Here is a 17,078-nt window from a genome sequence, read left to right on the forward strand (position 1 = left end):
GAAAAGAAAAGAAAAAGAAAAAGAAAAAGATATGCGCGAAGAAATTATCGATCAGATCGAAATAAGCTAACGAGTTATAAATCGTCATGGACAAACTAATTTACTAATTCCAAAATTGCTCTATAAACACCTTATACTCGAGAGTAATGTCTACATCGACGCTTAACTATGATCCCGGATGATGCGCAAGATCCATAGCCGAGCGAAGTTACATAGAAGCGTACAGAAAACGTCCTTTCTAAGGATAATAAAAAGAAACCGTATATAATATATAATAGACCTATCTCGGTAATAACTCGTAGTTATCTTCGGTTACGGTAGATCTTGCCGATAATTTCAAAGACAGTCGGTATATATGTATGTATGTACGTTAAATATATGTATGTGTATATATATATATATATATATATTATATATATAATGTAAAAGACACGCTGTAGTATTCTCGACAGTTGTAATATCATAAGAGAGAAAGAAAAGGGTTGTTAATCGTGGCGCCTCCTTTTCCTTCAGACGTCTAATAAAAAGTTAAGAGAAAGAAAAGAAGTTAAGAGTTCAAGAAGGAGATAGAGATATAGAGTATATATACGTAAACGTAATCACAATACGTTTTGCAATAAACGAATTGACAAAGTTAAAAACTATCCAATTAAAAACGTCATTTCTTATTTTAAATAATATATTTTTGCCGAAGTATTGCGCCATCTTTCTTCTCGGCAGGCTTCCTCTCTCATCCCCTTCGTCACTTTACCTCACCTTCCATTACAATCGAGAGCTTCAATGTTTTTACAATTGTAATTATCTCGGAATATATATTAAAATTTAATGCCATATTCTTTCGCGTAAATATGTTTTTCTTAAGACTTCTACTTTCTATTCATTTTTAATTCAATCTGTCGAACGATTAATAATTAACGAAAGTGTTCGTTCGATCAAGGATTTGAACTGTTTAGTTTTGGTTGGTTTTGGTTAGTTGTTTGATTGGTTGGTTGATAGATTGATTGATTGATCTTTATTAGCTTATTTAGCTATTTGTAGCATACAGTTTGCTTTTAGTTGATATTGTATTAAGGATTTTTCTTACATTTCTATTATTTTGAGAAAAAGGAAATAATCATAATCATTCGAGGAAGATCGATGTATCACGGAAAAGAGTGTATTTTCTCTTTTCATTCGATTCGAACGAACTTTTCATGAGAGATAGCGTGTAACAACGTCGAAACGTCCAAGCAAAAATAACAGCCAGAAAATATCAACGTCCGACGACTCAATTCGAGCAGCAAAGAGAGTTTTATGACGTCGATTATTCGCTTCTTTATTTGGCTTGCCGTTGAGCGGTCAAATAAACGACGGTGCTCGTTAGCCATTCGGAATGGAAAAAAAAAAGTCGAACAGAGAAAGAGAAAAAGTGAGGGAGAGGAAGAGAGAATGAGTGAGAGAGACATGAAGAAGAGCTAATTCGAAGAGTCTCGTGTCATAATTGGAACGACGTTGATCAAAGTTTTCATTAAACTTGAGTGGGTACGGCTTGATTTTCTTCTTTACTGATTAAAGATCTTTCTTGTCAATTGAATAATTTCATTTTCCCTGGACGACTATCTATCTCTCCCTCTCCCTCTCTCTCTCTCTCTCTCTCTCTCTCTCTTTCACTCTCGTCAATTCGATATTCAATTAATAAAATATGAAAGAAAAACGTATCTCATTTTATTACTTATATACCACGTTTCGCAATTTTATCATTGAAAAAGTTCTTTGTCAATTGTCTTTCATCATGAGAGATGCCAATTTGAGGTGAATCGTCTATAAAGAAGAATAAAAGGATAAATAATTGAAAATAAAAATAACAATAAAAAGCCTTCGTTAAATGTTACGTCTTTTTATACGTGTCTCTAAAATTTTTCTTACACGTATCTTTATCGTTTTTTTTAATCACTATACGAAAACTTTTCTCGAACAACCCCATCCTCTCATACAAAATACCATGCAAGTTTATTACCTTCAAATTATTATTATTACTATTATTATTATTATATAAAGAAAAGAAGAAGAAAAGAATGAAAGGAAAAAATCAAATAAAAAGAAAGTAAAAAAAAAAAAAGTAATTCCTATAGATCCTTAGAGATGATATATTTTTTCTTTATTCTTTATCAATTATTTCGAAAGATAGTTAGTTACCGACAATAACAACAATAACATCAACAACAACAACAACAGCGTCTTTCCATTCGCCGGAACGTTTAAAGATGTCATTGATTAAACGAGCAGGAAGCAGCAAACGGAATATTTCTGCGCTCGATTCTCTCTCTCTCTCTCTCTCTCTCTCTCTCTCTTTCTCTCTCACCCACACGCGCATCGCGTACGCGTCTCTTCTCAGTCTTGGAGGCCTCGCCTCCGTGTGGGCAACGCATTTATGAAGCGCGAATGTATGAATAGGCATGGCCCCTGGTCCCGACGAGAGATCGGCGCAATGGGCGTGGAAGTAAAAGAGAGAAAAATAGAGAGAGAAAGAGAGAAGGAGAGAACCCTTTTATACAGCACGTTGTTGCTTCGTGGCATACCAGATCCATCCAAGAGAAGAGAAGAATGAAAAGGATAGACGCCTATCAAAGTCACTCGGGCTCAAAGCCTGCATTATACCTTCGAAAGTCGGGATTCAATTGTGCATAGATTATTAATTGATCTATGAGATGCCTTACGAGGAAGAGCGACATGCCCCCATGTGAAAAACTTATTCTATTTCTTCTAAATCCTTTAACTACAAACTAACGCTTTAAAGTCGTTAAATTGCCATTTGATATTCGAACGATAAAAACCGTACCGTCGTCTCTCCTCTCCGGACAATCTTTCACATTTTTTCTTTTTCCATTTTTTCTTTTTTTCCCCTTTTTTTGTTTTCTCTCTCTCTCTCTCTCTCTCTTTTTTTTTTTTAATTGACAAGAAAATGACGCGGATATTTCTATACTCATAGACTAGTGCCTGTATGAGACAGAACTTGCAATTTTTGATTTTTTTTTTATAATATAATGATCTCTATTCGTCAGAGACGAATTCTTTTTATATTTTTAATCTATAATTAATTGCTTAATAATTTATACGCCGGAGACGTGCCGGTTTAAAATAAAATCGTGCGATTCGATCAGGGCGGTGGTCTATTTTCGTTCAGATACTTTTTTTTTCTTTTTTTTTCTTTTATTCATTTATTTATTTATTTATTTATTTATTTTTTTTTTTTTTTTTTTAATACACACACTTTTGAACTAAGGACGAAGATCTATATTTTATCTGCACGATTGATAAAAGGAATGACGGGATATTCATGCATGATGATCGGTTTCTCCACAAGTTGACTTAGTCAATCAATAAATCACGAGTTTATCGGAAATCTATCAGGCGAATTTTCTATCCGTTCTCTCTCTCTCTCTCTCTCTCTCTCTCTCTCTCTCTCTCTCTATCTATCTATCTATCTATCTTTCTATCTCTCTTTCTCCCTCTCTCTTTCTATCTATCTTCCACAACATTCAGGAAGCGACGAAGACGACTACGATGAGGAGGAGAAGAACATCGAAGAGGCTCGTTTCGAAATATCAAAGACGACGCAATCGATTGACGCATTATCTCTCACGGGAATACGATGATTAAACGAGTCTTGCGATATACTACGATGTCCTTCTCCTTCCTTGTCTATTTCTGTCTTCCTTTCCTTTCTTTTTTTTTGCTTTTTTTTCTCCTTTTTCTTTTTGAATGATAATAAGATGAATGTAACAAGGAAAGTACGATGAAAAGATAGAGATAATCTTAAATCGAAGAAGGGATTGACGTTACTTCTGATTTAATCGAATCATTAAATCGTTCGGTTACATCGATCATTTGAATCCAACCATTTCGTAATGCTGAATTTAATACAAATGATCTGGTAATAAACGAGAGGAGCAGGATGGAGGAAAAATTGACCAAGTTTTAATACTCTTACTCCCATAATAAATCTTTGATCTTAAACGTGAGTGATAAAGATCTGAAATTTTTTTATAACAACCATAAAATATTATTTGTTTTGGCAAGCAAAAACAACAACGAACAAAAATTAATTGGCAAATACTTGCCCGTATTTATCCCGTTGACGTTATTTTTAATAGATTAAATGAAAAGAAAAAAAAAAAAGAAAGAAAAAGTAGAAAACGATCGATACGTATTAAAATGCAATTTGTAATCGATTTAAAATGGCATTATTAAATATTCGAATAGATTTCGATTGGACGAACGATCAATAAATAGTATTTACGTAAATAAAATCATCGTCGATCACTTTTAATCTTACAAATAACAAATTCGAGAGAGTAATGACCTCGTTTAATTGTCAAGAACTTCTCTCGAATCAAAGGATGAATTGTCGAGGAAGTTAATCGTAAAAGAAAAGAAAGCACGTTGTATTGATAAAAAGACTTGTAGGATTAAATGACTATTTCATTTTTTACCTAAGACTATTTCTCGAGAAGAGACATACAATAAAAGTTCCCACTTAGTTTCTCGCTTTATAACATTCGTAATTTATTATAATTACCCTTTCGCGTGACAAATTCACGTCGGACGTACGAATGTAACGTGAGTTAAACGAAAAAGAGAAACGTGAAGACTTCAAGAAGTTTCAATTAAAGATAAGTGCAATAAGAATCTTGCGAGATCGATTCGAAGAAACAGAAAAAAAGAGGAAAGAAATAGAAACAGAGAAATAGAAAATGAGAGAGAGAGAGAGAGAGAGAGAGAGAGACAACGGAGAAACTACTACTTACTAGGACCATATCGAAGGTGCGATTAATATCCGGACGAGTAAGTCCTTGATTAATCGCTCCCATGGAAGCTGTGAGAGAAGTCATGCTCGACGTTGAGTTACGATCTAATTATATCGTCCTACAGTACATACTGGAAAACGATACCGCTTTCGAAATGCGATACAAAAGATGTGTATGGAAAACGTATGATCGCTAATTGGTTAGAAACATCAGACTTCCCTATCTTTTTCAATGAAAATAGTATAAATTCTCTCTCTCTCTCTCTCTCTCTCTCAATATCTCTTTCTAACCACCTACATATTTCAATATTTTTCTTTAAAAGAATTATCCACGCGAAGTTGCTTCTGACTAGAACCGTGACTGGACGTAGGAAGATCGTAAAACGAAGAAGCACGTGCGCGGAGGAAGTCGCGGCATCTTTCACAGAAAGAAAGAGAGAAAGAGAGAGAGAGAGAGAGAGAGAGAGAGAGAGAGAAAGAAAGAAAGAAAGATATACTCGAGGGAGGCCGAGGAGAGTAGAGGAACCTGTTCGATCGAAAGAAAAATGTCGTTTGCGATGGCACCGAAAGAACGGTGACTAAAGAGAGAAAGAGAAAGAAAGAAAGAAAATAATGTACATAGTAAGAGAAGAATCGTGGATTAGAACGAAGTCGTTTACGACGAACGTGGAAGCGCCGCTTTTTTCTATCGATGTTTCGTTCGGTTAGTTCTAGCATCGGAACTAATGGCGGAATATAGATATGGCGCCGATATAAGGTACAGCTGCAACAACGTGGCCGTCGTGCGTCGTCGTCCTCGTCGTCGGCCTCGTCGTCGTCCTCGTCGTCGGCCTCGTCGTCGGCCTCGTCGTCGTCGTCGTCGTCGTCGTCGTCGTCGTCGTGACTAAGAAAAGCCGATTAAAACGGCCATGCCGCGCCGTTTTTCACCGTCGGTGTCGAAGCCGACAGAGGAAGGATAGGAATCTCTATAAGGAAGCTAGGCCGTGGCGAACCTCGATGGACAATGAGCGTGTGCCGCACTGGAAATGACGTTTCTAGACGGTGCTTAGAAGGCACTGTACCAATCGCCGCCGCCGCCGCCGCCGCCGCAACAGCAGCAGCCACCGCAATTGCTACGAAAGAGTTACTAGAACGTAAACAAAACTGGCTGATAGGCCATTACATAGATACGCGCACACACATACAAATAGATAGATAGATAGACAGACAGACAAACATTCTAAGCTTGTTATAATTCTAATTTATTATTATCGTTCATTTCAATAATTTCGAAGAAATTCAATTCAATAGAAAATGATTTGATTCGACAACGAAATGTTGTCCAACGAAATCTCATTGTTACAAATCTAAAACGGAAGATTAAATCCAATTCTATTTTCCTCGATCTAATACAAGATTAAATAAAATTGAATCTTATCGAATCTAACGAAACATTAAATGTAATTGAATTCCCCTTTCGTTTCGAGGGGAAGGATAGATTGATTGAAAGTAAATTATTTTTCGGATCTAACGATATATTGATCTGAAATACATTTCTTCCCGTTGATCTGTGATGATACATTGGACGAAATTGAAATCCGTTGAAAACGAACTATACGTCGATAATAAGCTTAAATTCTCTTGAATCTGATTAAACGTTAAATGGATTCTCAAATTCAATCAATATCTAGCTCGATAAATTCGATACGATTAGCATCTACAAAATAAAAATTCTTTTACCAAAGAGAGGAAAATGTAGGTATACGTATCTGGACACATACGTGGATATATCGAAAGATTCAAGAGTTCCAAAAGAAGAAAAGAGAAAAGAAAAAGAAAAGAAAGAAAGAATTGAATAAAAATAGAAAAGGATGGATCGATCGATTCGTTCGTTTATTCTTCCCTCGCAGGAATATCTGAGAGAGAAGCATGGTCCGAATAATAGTCTCGGGAGCGGTAGCCACTCCTGATCACGGCAAGAGTGCGCGCGGGCGCGCGATAGAGCTCACTGCTCGTTCGCTTGCTTGCCCAAGAGAGCGTGGCTCAAGGGAACCTGTAATAATTGATTAACCTCGGCGGAGGTTCGCTCGGTGAATGATAATGATATTACACTGGGCGTCGAGCAGTAGGGAGCCGGCAACGGGAGCCGACAACGGCAGCCGACAACGGGAGCTTCCTGGCTAAGCCATGACTTGCACCGCTTCACCAACGTGAGGATCTCACAATCGGCCAAACCGGAGTGCGGCTTACTACTTATTATACCTCGCGAGAGCGCCTTTGCCTTTGAATTCAAGAAGCTTCTTCTTCTTCTTCGTCTTCTTCGTCTTCTTCTTCTTCTTCTGCTCTCTTCTTCTTCTTCTTCTTCTTCTTCTTACTAATGCTGCTGTTGCTGTCGTTGCTGGTTCTACTCTTTCGAAGTAAGCTTCCTTGCTAGCATGGAGTCCTCTTCGTCCTCATCGTCTACTTCTCGAAAGCCACTCGACGAGTGTCAGCCGGTGAAGTAGAAAGAAAGAAAGAAAGAATGAAAGAAAGAGAAGGAACATTGGTGAAGGGATCGTTCTATCTCTCTGTCTCTCTCTCTCTCTCTCTCTCTCTCCCTCTCTCCTTACGAGAGATATTACGATTATCCCACAGTGCTTTGTCGTTCGAACGACTCCGTAGCACGTTTAGAGTAGATTGTGCTTAACGATCCGTGATTTAGGAAAATCTGCTGAATAACTCTAGAAAAGTATGTAGGGATATCAACGCTTTTGTAAGTTCTCTATGGTATTCGTAGTAAAGGAGCGTCTATATTCTTTAATCACCCTGGGAAACGAATCGACTGAATTGTCTTCGAGTTGCAAAACAAGAATAAAACTGAACGACAAGTTAGGTGTTAATCGACTTTGATCACGCGATTGCGTGTATCGATTATTTCTCTAAAGACTCGACCTACGCTCGCCAAAGAATAATGTCTCTTATAATTTTCGCAATAGCCATTATTATCTTGGATTAATGAAAAGCAATCGATCAGCAAAATATATGTATGAAGATACTATACTAGTTTACTACAATAAACATGCAGAGAAAAAAAAAAAAAAAAAAAAAAAAAAAAAAAAAAAGAAAAATAAGAAGAAAAAAGAAGAAGAAGCATCATTATCCTTTCTACTTTTTATTTGCGAGGAGTAGTAGTTCACGATGTCAGCGAAGGAAGAGTAGAAGCAATCGTAGCAGGTACGCCAGTACAATTTCTAAATCTCTAAATTATCAACGGACGTTTACTATCGGAAGAAAGGCACTTAATTTGTACGAGGAAGCGCTGTTATAAAAGGAGGAGAACCGTTTCGTTCGTTCGTTTGTTCGTTCGTTCGTTAAACCGTAGTTGAATCGTTCGTGTGCGTGGCTCATAAATAAAAGAAAGACGATCAATGACGGCGAGAGTCCTTTCCTAACCCATCCTTCTCTCATCCTTACCCTAAGTCTTCTTATGAGACGATCCTACTCAATTCCCCTCCCACCTCGTCGCACCTTACTTTACCGCCCTATTTTACAGCTTTACGAGATTCGATTGACGACGGATTCCGGTTTTTCTTTCCTTTTCTTCTATAAGATATTACCGCGGGTTATAATTAAATTGAAAAATTCACGCTTGCGAACGTATATGTTGATAATTAATCGTATTACGCGTTTTATCGTGCTCTCTCCTCTATCATTACGTATCTCCTTTTCATTTTATTCTTTTATATTATTTTTATTTATACGGACAGACAGATAGGTATATAAAAAATTTATACATAAGATTTTCTATCCTTCCGTCGTAACGAGATTTTTGAGAAGATGCGCGAACGACCGATGATAAATTTCTTCTACTACTTGAAATAATCGTCCGATGAACGTGATGAGATTTCGATGCCATATAAAGCGGTGACTTTTACACGTCGGTAATCATCGACGACGACTCTCTTCTACTGACGGTAGACAAGATCGTTTGGTTGGCAGGTGCTAATGGCTACCTTCGATATACTTATCACGATTTCTCATACATGCGTCTCCAAATTAGGATCCGCCTGTCAAAACAGAATAATTCTTCTTTACATCGAGACGCCGTTTACCGAATATGTCGAACGAACATACATACATACGTACATATATACGTTCCAATCGAATTTGTAAGATATCGTCGAGAGCATGAATCCGTATCGGCGATAAGAAATCACGACAAATTGTTATGCGAAGAAAGGCGTTGTTACAGATCTAATCGCATTAATTTCGATTCGTGGTTCGAAAACTCTGTTTGTTCTTACGAGCTCGAACCTTGGGTGAGAGTCTCCGAGGTACATAGAGGACTATTTCACATGAGATAGGATCTACGGAAATGCTCAACCCACTCTCCTTCTCTCTCTCTCTCTCTCTCTGCCCCCCTCTTTTCTTCTTCTTCTTCTTCTTCTTCTTCTTCTTTCCCTTTCCTAAAGCATCCTTATTCCCGTGGAATCGGTCAGTACGTAAGCCACGCAAACGTATACGTATGGGTTGTTGCACCAAGTCGGATTCCAGATATGTTCCTTCGTTATCTCATCTAACTTCGAGGTGGTCGATCGTTACGTGATCATTACGGTCAGCAGGTCATTGCCACGATCGCTTAGATCTCCGATGATAACGTGCGATCGGAGGTTCAATTAAAACGAATGCTCCTCTCGGAGATATGCGCCGCTAGAAGGAAAGAGAAAATTACCCTTTCTCGATCTACGACCACCATCGCCACCGCATTCTATCTCGCGTTCATCCATTTTCCAAATCCGCCGTGTATTTTCATCAAAACACGATTCGAGATAGGAGTCGTTAAATTATGAAAACTTTCAAACTATTGTTCTCAATATAATTACTTTGTATACTTTTTTATTCTCCTCGTAATAAAATATGATCGTCGCTTCGCGAGAATATAAAAGAACCTGATACAGTTTTAGGATCGATCGCGGTGTTCTTTGACGTCAGGTAAGAACGATCGATTAATCACTCGGATATACGAAGACTATAATTAAACGCTATCATTCGATTAAACCTATTCGTGGACGCGAATAAGATTCTCAGTTTGTCTGCCCTCAAGAATAGAAAAGCCAAGCATCTGTTACGAGAAAGGAACCTGCAATTATTTTGCTCGATCGATCGGTCGGTCGGTCAATCGATCGATCGATCGATCCTGAAATTGGATGATTGACAGATAGAACACTTGTTTCGCAGATCTCGATGGAATAAAAATCTATTCGTTGATGTTCAATGATTATTATCCTTCGTAAATACATATTCGGCTCAATTTTATCGTTGTTGTTGTTGTTGTTGTTGTTGGTCTTGTTAAGCAACTAGAAACTATTTTATTATATTTCCTTCCTTGTCTTTCTTTCTATTTTGACAAGACAAAGCTTAAATATTAAATCGTTCGGATATCTATGGACAGTTCGAAACATCATCCCGATGAATTCGACGAAACGAATAAGCTCGAAGTAACTTTCGAAGTGATTGTTTTTATTTTTTCTTTCTTTTTTTCACGCATTTCATATCTAATAAAAATAATCGAGAACGTTGGTAGCATTATAGAGCTAACGATTTTCTCTCATTTTTCTTTTCCTGCTAGATCATCGATATAATCCAAATGAAGGCTCCACCTGCGAGAGTGACAACGTCGCGCCTTGAGTACGAGAGGGAAGAAGCTTTCCGGTGATTCACCAGCTGTTCGACTAAACAGGACGAGCTCTGCAACGTGTGTTTACGACGCAGGGGGCAGCACTCCGGAGTGCTCGACCGCTCGACGATGGATAATAAATCACGTCCTGGCTGTTTCTCTCCTCGTTCTAGGCCTCTACTCGTTCGCGATTATCGGGATCTATTTTCGAAAAACTAAAGGGACACAAAATAAAAAAAGAAAAACTTGTATATTATCTTCGACGTAATATCTGAACGTTGTTATAAAAAAGAGAAGGAAAAAAGAAAAACAGAAAAAAAAAAAGAAAGAAAAAGAATCTTCTCCTTCCATTCTTCTCTCTTTTTCTTCTTTTTTCTGTTTTTTGTCTTTTTTTTTTCTTTTTCTCTCTTTCGACGCAAGATTCTAGCTACCAAGAAGAATTAGCATAAAAGTTCCTATATCTATTATTTCTAAATGCTGAGAGAATCGGTCAAAGCTAAAGAGACGCTGTCATCGTAGCTCGTCTACTACGGTACTCGAGATGGTACCGAGCGATGCCAGATGGTTGCTATACGAGCAACGGATAAGACGGCTTTACTGACTCGACAGATTTTCTGCGAAAAAAAAAAAAAAGAAAAAAAAGAAAAAATAAGGAAAAAGAAGACAGAAAAAAAAGAAAAGAAAAAACAAATGGAAAAAGAAAGGAAGGAAGGATGGAAGAAAAATGAAAAGAAGAAGAACGATAAAGAAGAAACAAATATCTAAAAAAAAAAAAAAAAAAAAAAAAAAAGAAAAAACTAAAAAAATAAAGAAAAGAAAAAAACGCGAAAAGAAATAAGCAACGTTGGCACCTTACACGGTATCTTCCTCTTCCTCGTAGTAACGAGCATCTACTGACGTACTTGCAGTGGAACAACGAGTCGGGTACATCCGGAAGTACATAAGTAAGTATTGCCTGGAAAGAGAACAAGTGTGTTGACTCATTCCACAGAAATATTTCATCTGCTACGAACAGAGAGACTATGATTTCGAGGAATCACAAGAGAATCGAACACAAGTCGATTTTGCCGATGTTCGATCGGAATCGATCGGCCATAACGAATACTCGTAATCGATGCTACGTAATCCTTTCACCTAGCTCATGGTGTTCGTCTATAAAATACGATCGGCTATATACAGAACGGAAGAACGATAAATTTCGTCGAGTAAAATTTATTTTCTGAGAGAATACGATCGGAAGAAAGAAGAGAGAGAGAGAGAGAGAGAGAGGAAGAGAGAAAGAAAGAGAAAGGGAAAGAGGAAGAAAGAGAGAGAGAAAGAGAGAGAATGAAAGGGCTTACATATCTTAGACGATAAGCTCAGCAAGTTAATAGCTCTCGCGTTATGACCATCGACTAAATGGAGAATAAAGGCGTGTAATTCGTTGTAACGTTAAACCTTATGCGTTAATTCAGCGTCACTGTGTTAGTATCCGGCCGATAACGAAGGCAAATAAAGCGCGTACAATGGTTAACGTTTGAGCGTGGCTATCTCGGGTTGCCTTTTGTTAGGTCACTCATTGTCGCCTACTTACTTACGGAGGGCTTCGATGTTGCGATCGAATGACGTTGTGATCGTTTCTTTCTGGAGTTGGTCTCTGAACAGAACGGTTTCCGCGGTGGACGGACATTATCAAGAAAGAATGAAAAAAAAAAAAAAAAGAAAGAAATATAGATAGATAGATAGATCTAAAGAATAATAGAGAAAGGATAAAGAGAAGAAATACACCTGTCGATGAAATCGGTGAAATACAAGCACGGATCGTCTATCGATGTGCCACGATCGAGACCAATGAAAAGTAAGTAAGTAAGTAAGTAAGTTAAGTACTTGCTTACTTGCTTTCGATCGAAGAGAGTAGTAGTCATCCAAGTAGGTAAGCTGTAAGCGGTGTGCTCTTAGAAAAGATCATCGTCATAGTCCGTGGGCCGCGTGTGAATCGACTTTATGTCTTTGACAAAGCCTACCCGAGAAGAAGAAGAAGAAGAAGAAGAAGAAGAAGAAGAAGAAGAAGAAGAAGAAAAAGATAAAGAAGAAGCTTGCCTTCTCGACAAAAGCGATTCCGCATACGAATGCACAACGACGACTATCGAACTTACCTTCTTCTATTACTCGGGAGAAAATAAAAAAAAAAAAAAATAAACGAATAAAAGAAAAAGAAAAAAGGAAAAAAAAATAGAAATAACATCCTCGCGCCTTTGTCTTTCAATGAGAGAAAATGAGATGAGAAGGAAAGAGAACTGAAATAACTTCTACGCGCTTTTTGTGCGTGTTCGTATCCACCCTTCTCTTTCTCTCTTTTCATATGTACAACGTGCGTGGGGACTCTCTTCGGCCACACCTTGAGCGGCATGCGATGCGCCGTTGCGGCTATGAGAGACTGGTCGACATGTAAATTCGTAGACGTAAAACTCTAAGCCGTGAAGTAACTGTAGAAAGAGAGAGAGAGAGAGAGAGAGAGAGAGAGAGAAAGACTAAAACGGAATGCATATAGTATATAACTAAGCTATCGACTAAGTATAAAAAGACTAAACACTAATTTCGTTTCTCCAAATGTCATTGATTATTCCAAATTTCTCTATTTCCATCGAGTTTTACTAATTAACGAGATACAACGTTATTACCATAAATTTGCTGATTAGAGAGAAAGAGAAAGAGAGAGAGAGAGAGAGAGAGAGAGAGAGAGATAATCCTATTTTCGAAGATTAGATTTTTTTATTTCTTTACTTTTTCTCTCCCTCTCTCTCTTTTCTTTTTTTCTTCTTCTTCTTCTTCCTTCGAAGAAGTTTTTACTTTCTATATTCTTGCTCTTTCTTTTCTTATTATTCCAATATCAACGATGATCACAGTCATTGTAACTTTCTAAGATAACTTAGACAAAGTCTAAGTTTTTGAACGTGATAGAGACAAAGAGAGATAAAGAAAAGAAAGAGAAAGAGATAAAGAAAGAAAGAGAAAAGAAAAGCCTTGAAAAGAAGAAAATTACAGCGTCGCGTCCAGCTAAACGTTGATTTGGAATGGCGCGAATCGTACATAGATGTCTAGTCGTCGCGGTTTACGTTCCTTCTTTTCTTCGTTTATACGTTATTCGTGAGGAAGGTGCGGTACCGCACGAACACGTCCACGTGCGTACGCGAGTGTTACTTCTTCTCTCTTTCTCTCTCTCTCTCTCTCTCCCTCTCTCGGATAGTTACGTAATTCGGAGAGAAGAGCACGCGGCCCCGGAGAAGCGAGCGGTGACGACACCTCACGAAGAGAGGAGAGAGAGAGAGGAGAAGAGTAGAGAGATCCGGGAGTGTCCACTCTACGTCGATGTACTCTCTCTCTCTCTCTCTCTCTCTCTTTTCTTCTTAAGAAACGACCCAGCCCTCTCGCCAGGCCCTCGTGCCCAGCCCACGTTCCACGAAGAGACTTCAAACAACTATGAGAGAGAGAGAAGAAGAGAGAGAGAAATCTTCTTCTGCCTACAGGATAAAATCACGAGAGAGAGAGAGAGAGAGAGAGAGAGAAAGAGAATTCTGGTCCTCTCGATGAACAGTAGCTTGAGTCGATATTCCTTCTTCTTCTTTTTTCTTTTCTTCTTTTTTTTTTTAGAAAATATACGTGAAGTTAATAAGTATGTAAAATATACCACGCTTGTCTATATTTACCCACTTACATGGATCTCAATGGAAAATTAGAAATTAGAAATTTGACGTATAATGTAGGATTCGAGTTGACGATTTAAAAAAGAAAGAAAGAAATAAAAAAAGAAAAAAGCACACGTCCTCAACGCTACCGATTGCTAAAGCCTATCGAAAGAATCGTAAAAGTAAACTATAGGTGATTCCTATTTCTATGCGTCCCAGTTTCAACCTACATACCTAGCTATCATTAGATCGTGACAGTGATCGTTCCAAGTTTCTTTCGAGGATTTTCAAGATATCTGTATTTGAAGATAGAATACGAAAGAGTTGTAAAAATCGATGATAGAAAAATACGACGTTTCAATCATTCGAAGATGTATAAGAAAAAAAAAAAGGAGAGAAAAAGAAGAACAGAAAGAGACAGACGGAGAGAGAGAGAGAGAGAGAGAGAGAGAAGAAGAAGGAAAGTATAGTGAAGACAGTGAAGAGGCGTCAGTCTCATGATTTTACATAAGGAAATCGAAGCGAAGACTCGTTATTTCGACATTGACGCTCGGACTCTGGTGTCGATCCCCTTAAGTGACCAGATCTCGGCTCACTCGGCACGAACACACGTTCGGTCTATCCTTTGGCTTGGGATCCCACAGTCTGTCTAAACGGCTGCCTTTAACGGACACCCCCGTACCTGCAAAGACGTCTACGTCTCGACTAGCTACGGCCACGTATACCGAGAGAAGAGAGAAGAAAATAGAAGAAACGAGAAGAAACGAGAAGAGAAGAGAAGAGAAGAGAAGAGATTCCATGGCTGCCAAAGGTAGGCGACGAGTTAGCTGCTAAGTATCACGAAGCCACGTTGGAATCCCGACTTGACTATCGGAAGCAATCGCAAAATCTCTCTGAGCAATAATTTAACCCTTTTCGTCTCATCCACCCTATTCTCCCTCTTTCTCTTTCTCTCTTTCATTTTTCTTCAGCACTACCTGTTCTTCTTCTTCTTCTTCTTTCTCCTAAAGTTAAACGAAAGTGTCTAAGAAAGAAAACAAAGAAGGGAACTCAACATCGTGCGCATGCATAGACCATGCGCGATAGAGTAAAGAGAGATAGCGCTATTGTTTAGCCAGCCCGTAGCTCTAGAAGAAACTAACGTCCCGTTAGATTCGCGGTTGACAGAGATTTCTTCGTAACTCGTGAAAAGCGGTAAAAGTAAAAACGTTCCAACAACCGATGGATATTCCATCAAGCCTATCCTCTGTTTATCGTTTGTCCAACATTCTTTTTATTTTCGAGATATTTAATTTAACGCAATTAAAATGTCATCATGATGAATTATCTCCAACAATTATTCGCGAGATATCGTTCTTCCTTAAGATCGTCTGATACGGCGACATTGCGATCGATTTTATAGATTATTAAATATCGAAAATAAGATCGATCGTAGAAACAGTTCTCTAAAAAATCTTACTTAAGGTAAAATTTAGACGTCGAAAGACTTGCTTCGCAATCGCGAAACGAAATGCATTAAGCGGTTTTAACAAGAGAAGCGGTACAAGCTCTGCCGAGGTTTCTTACACACGAGCGTGGACGCTAGCAAGACGCGAGAAATATTGCTCTCGTGAACATCGTGGCCTGTACACGTCGCTCGCAGTTACTGGGTACCTCTCGCGGTAATATCGCATTGCGGAGGAGCTGAGAAAGAAAGAAAGAGAGAGAGAGAGAGAGAGAGAGAGAGAGAGAGAAGAACGAAGAAGAGGAACGAAGAAGAACGAACGAACGAACGAACGAACGAACGAACGAACGAGCGAACGAACGAACGAACGAACGAACGAACGAACGAACGAACGAACGAACGAACGAAGGAGAAAGAGGATGGTCGAGATTAGTTCCGATTGCCTCTGCGCTGGAGAATTATAGAAGGGTTGCGCTTGGTTCTCCTTCGCAGCTAGGCATCGATCCCGGCTACCGGCTTCTGCCCGTTAATGAGTCATGTTTAATTGGCGTGGGAAGCCCGCGGGTACGTCCACGTAACGGAATTGAACCGTACCTTGATGCGAGAGAACGTGCTTGCACAGGACGTTAAAGCCCTGTGTCCGTGGCTAGATGCCAGATGGCGTGTCCATAGCTTTGCGGTCCTTATCCTACCGGGCAGCCATTCTCAACATCCTTCTCTATTATTATTAATCCTTTGTACGATCGACTTGCTCTTACCTGCCATTGCTGAATTCTCTTTCCTTTTTTTCTCTCCGTCCATCTTATTATTCTCCGACTTCCACCAATGATTAGTAATCTTACAATCTTATAATCGTACTTGATCCTGATATTAAAGAATATTGATCGATTTTTGCATAAGAGGATCGAGACGAATATGTAATTCGAATCGTTACAATCGGTGACAGCCCATGGAAATTGCAATTTCTTACGTTCAAGGAAGTAACAACTACTAGAGACGATGATGTTGAAACGACAGATGGTACGCGATGGTCGGCTGTCTTTGACAATGTATTACGGAGTTATATTACCAAGGAAACGTTCGCGCGAAATACGACAACGACCAAAAGCTCTAATCGTCCACCCAACCAACGATCGGTGATAATTCACCATACGGAATTACGCCGACGGTTTTATTACCATCGCTAAAATCAAGCTGTCTAATTGCTATGGTATGTATGTATAACTATCCATAGAAAGAGAGATAAAGTGTAACCTGTCGAGTAAATCGTTAAATTGACCATGAATTTCCATTAACCATCATCGCGTTTCTCTTGCATATTCGAATCGTTCGAATTACGATTTATCGATCCTAATCTTCGATTATATCTCCCTATTATTATACGAGTGGTGCCGTGCGTCGAGGAAAAATGAATATATCAGAACAAAACGAAAAAAGAAAGAAAAAAAAATTATCAAACGGACGGTAAGAATCAACGTCAAGATTTCACTTGAAATTGTATAAAAACTTGATACTACGAAGGATCGAATGGCAAAGAAGTTAGTAAAA

The 17,078-nt window shown here is 38.5% G+C and overlaps 1 protein-coding gene across 4 annotated transcripts in view; it reads right to left on the reverse strand.

The window, feature by feature from the left end:
- Positions 1-17,078, reverse strand: part of LOC124954798 (Krueppel-like factor 6) — a 252,099-nt gene that overhangs the window by 144,107 nt on the left and 90,914 nt on the right. The window lies entirely within an intron of this gene.

This window comes from Vespa velutina, chromosome 16, assembly GCF_912470025.1.
Source record: "Vespa velutina chromosome 16, iVesVel2.1, whole genome shotgun sequence".
NCBI classification, from domain to species: domain Eukaryota; kingdom Metazoa; phylum Arthropoda; class Insecta; order Hymenoptera; family Vespidae; genus Vespa; species Vespa velutina.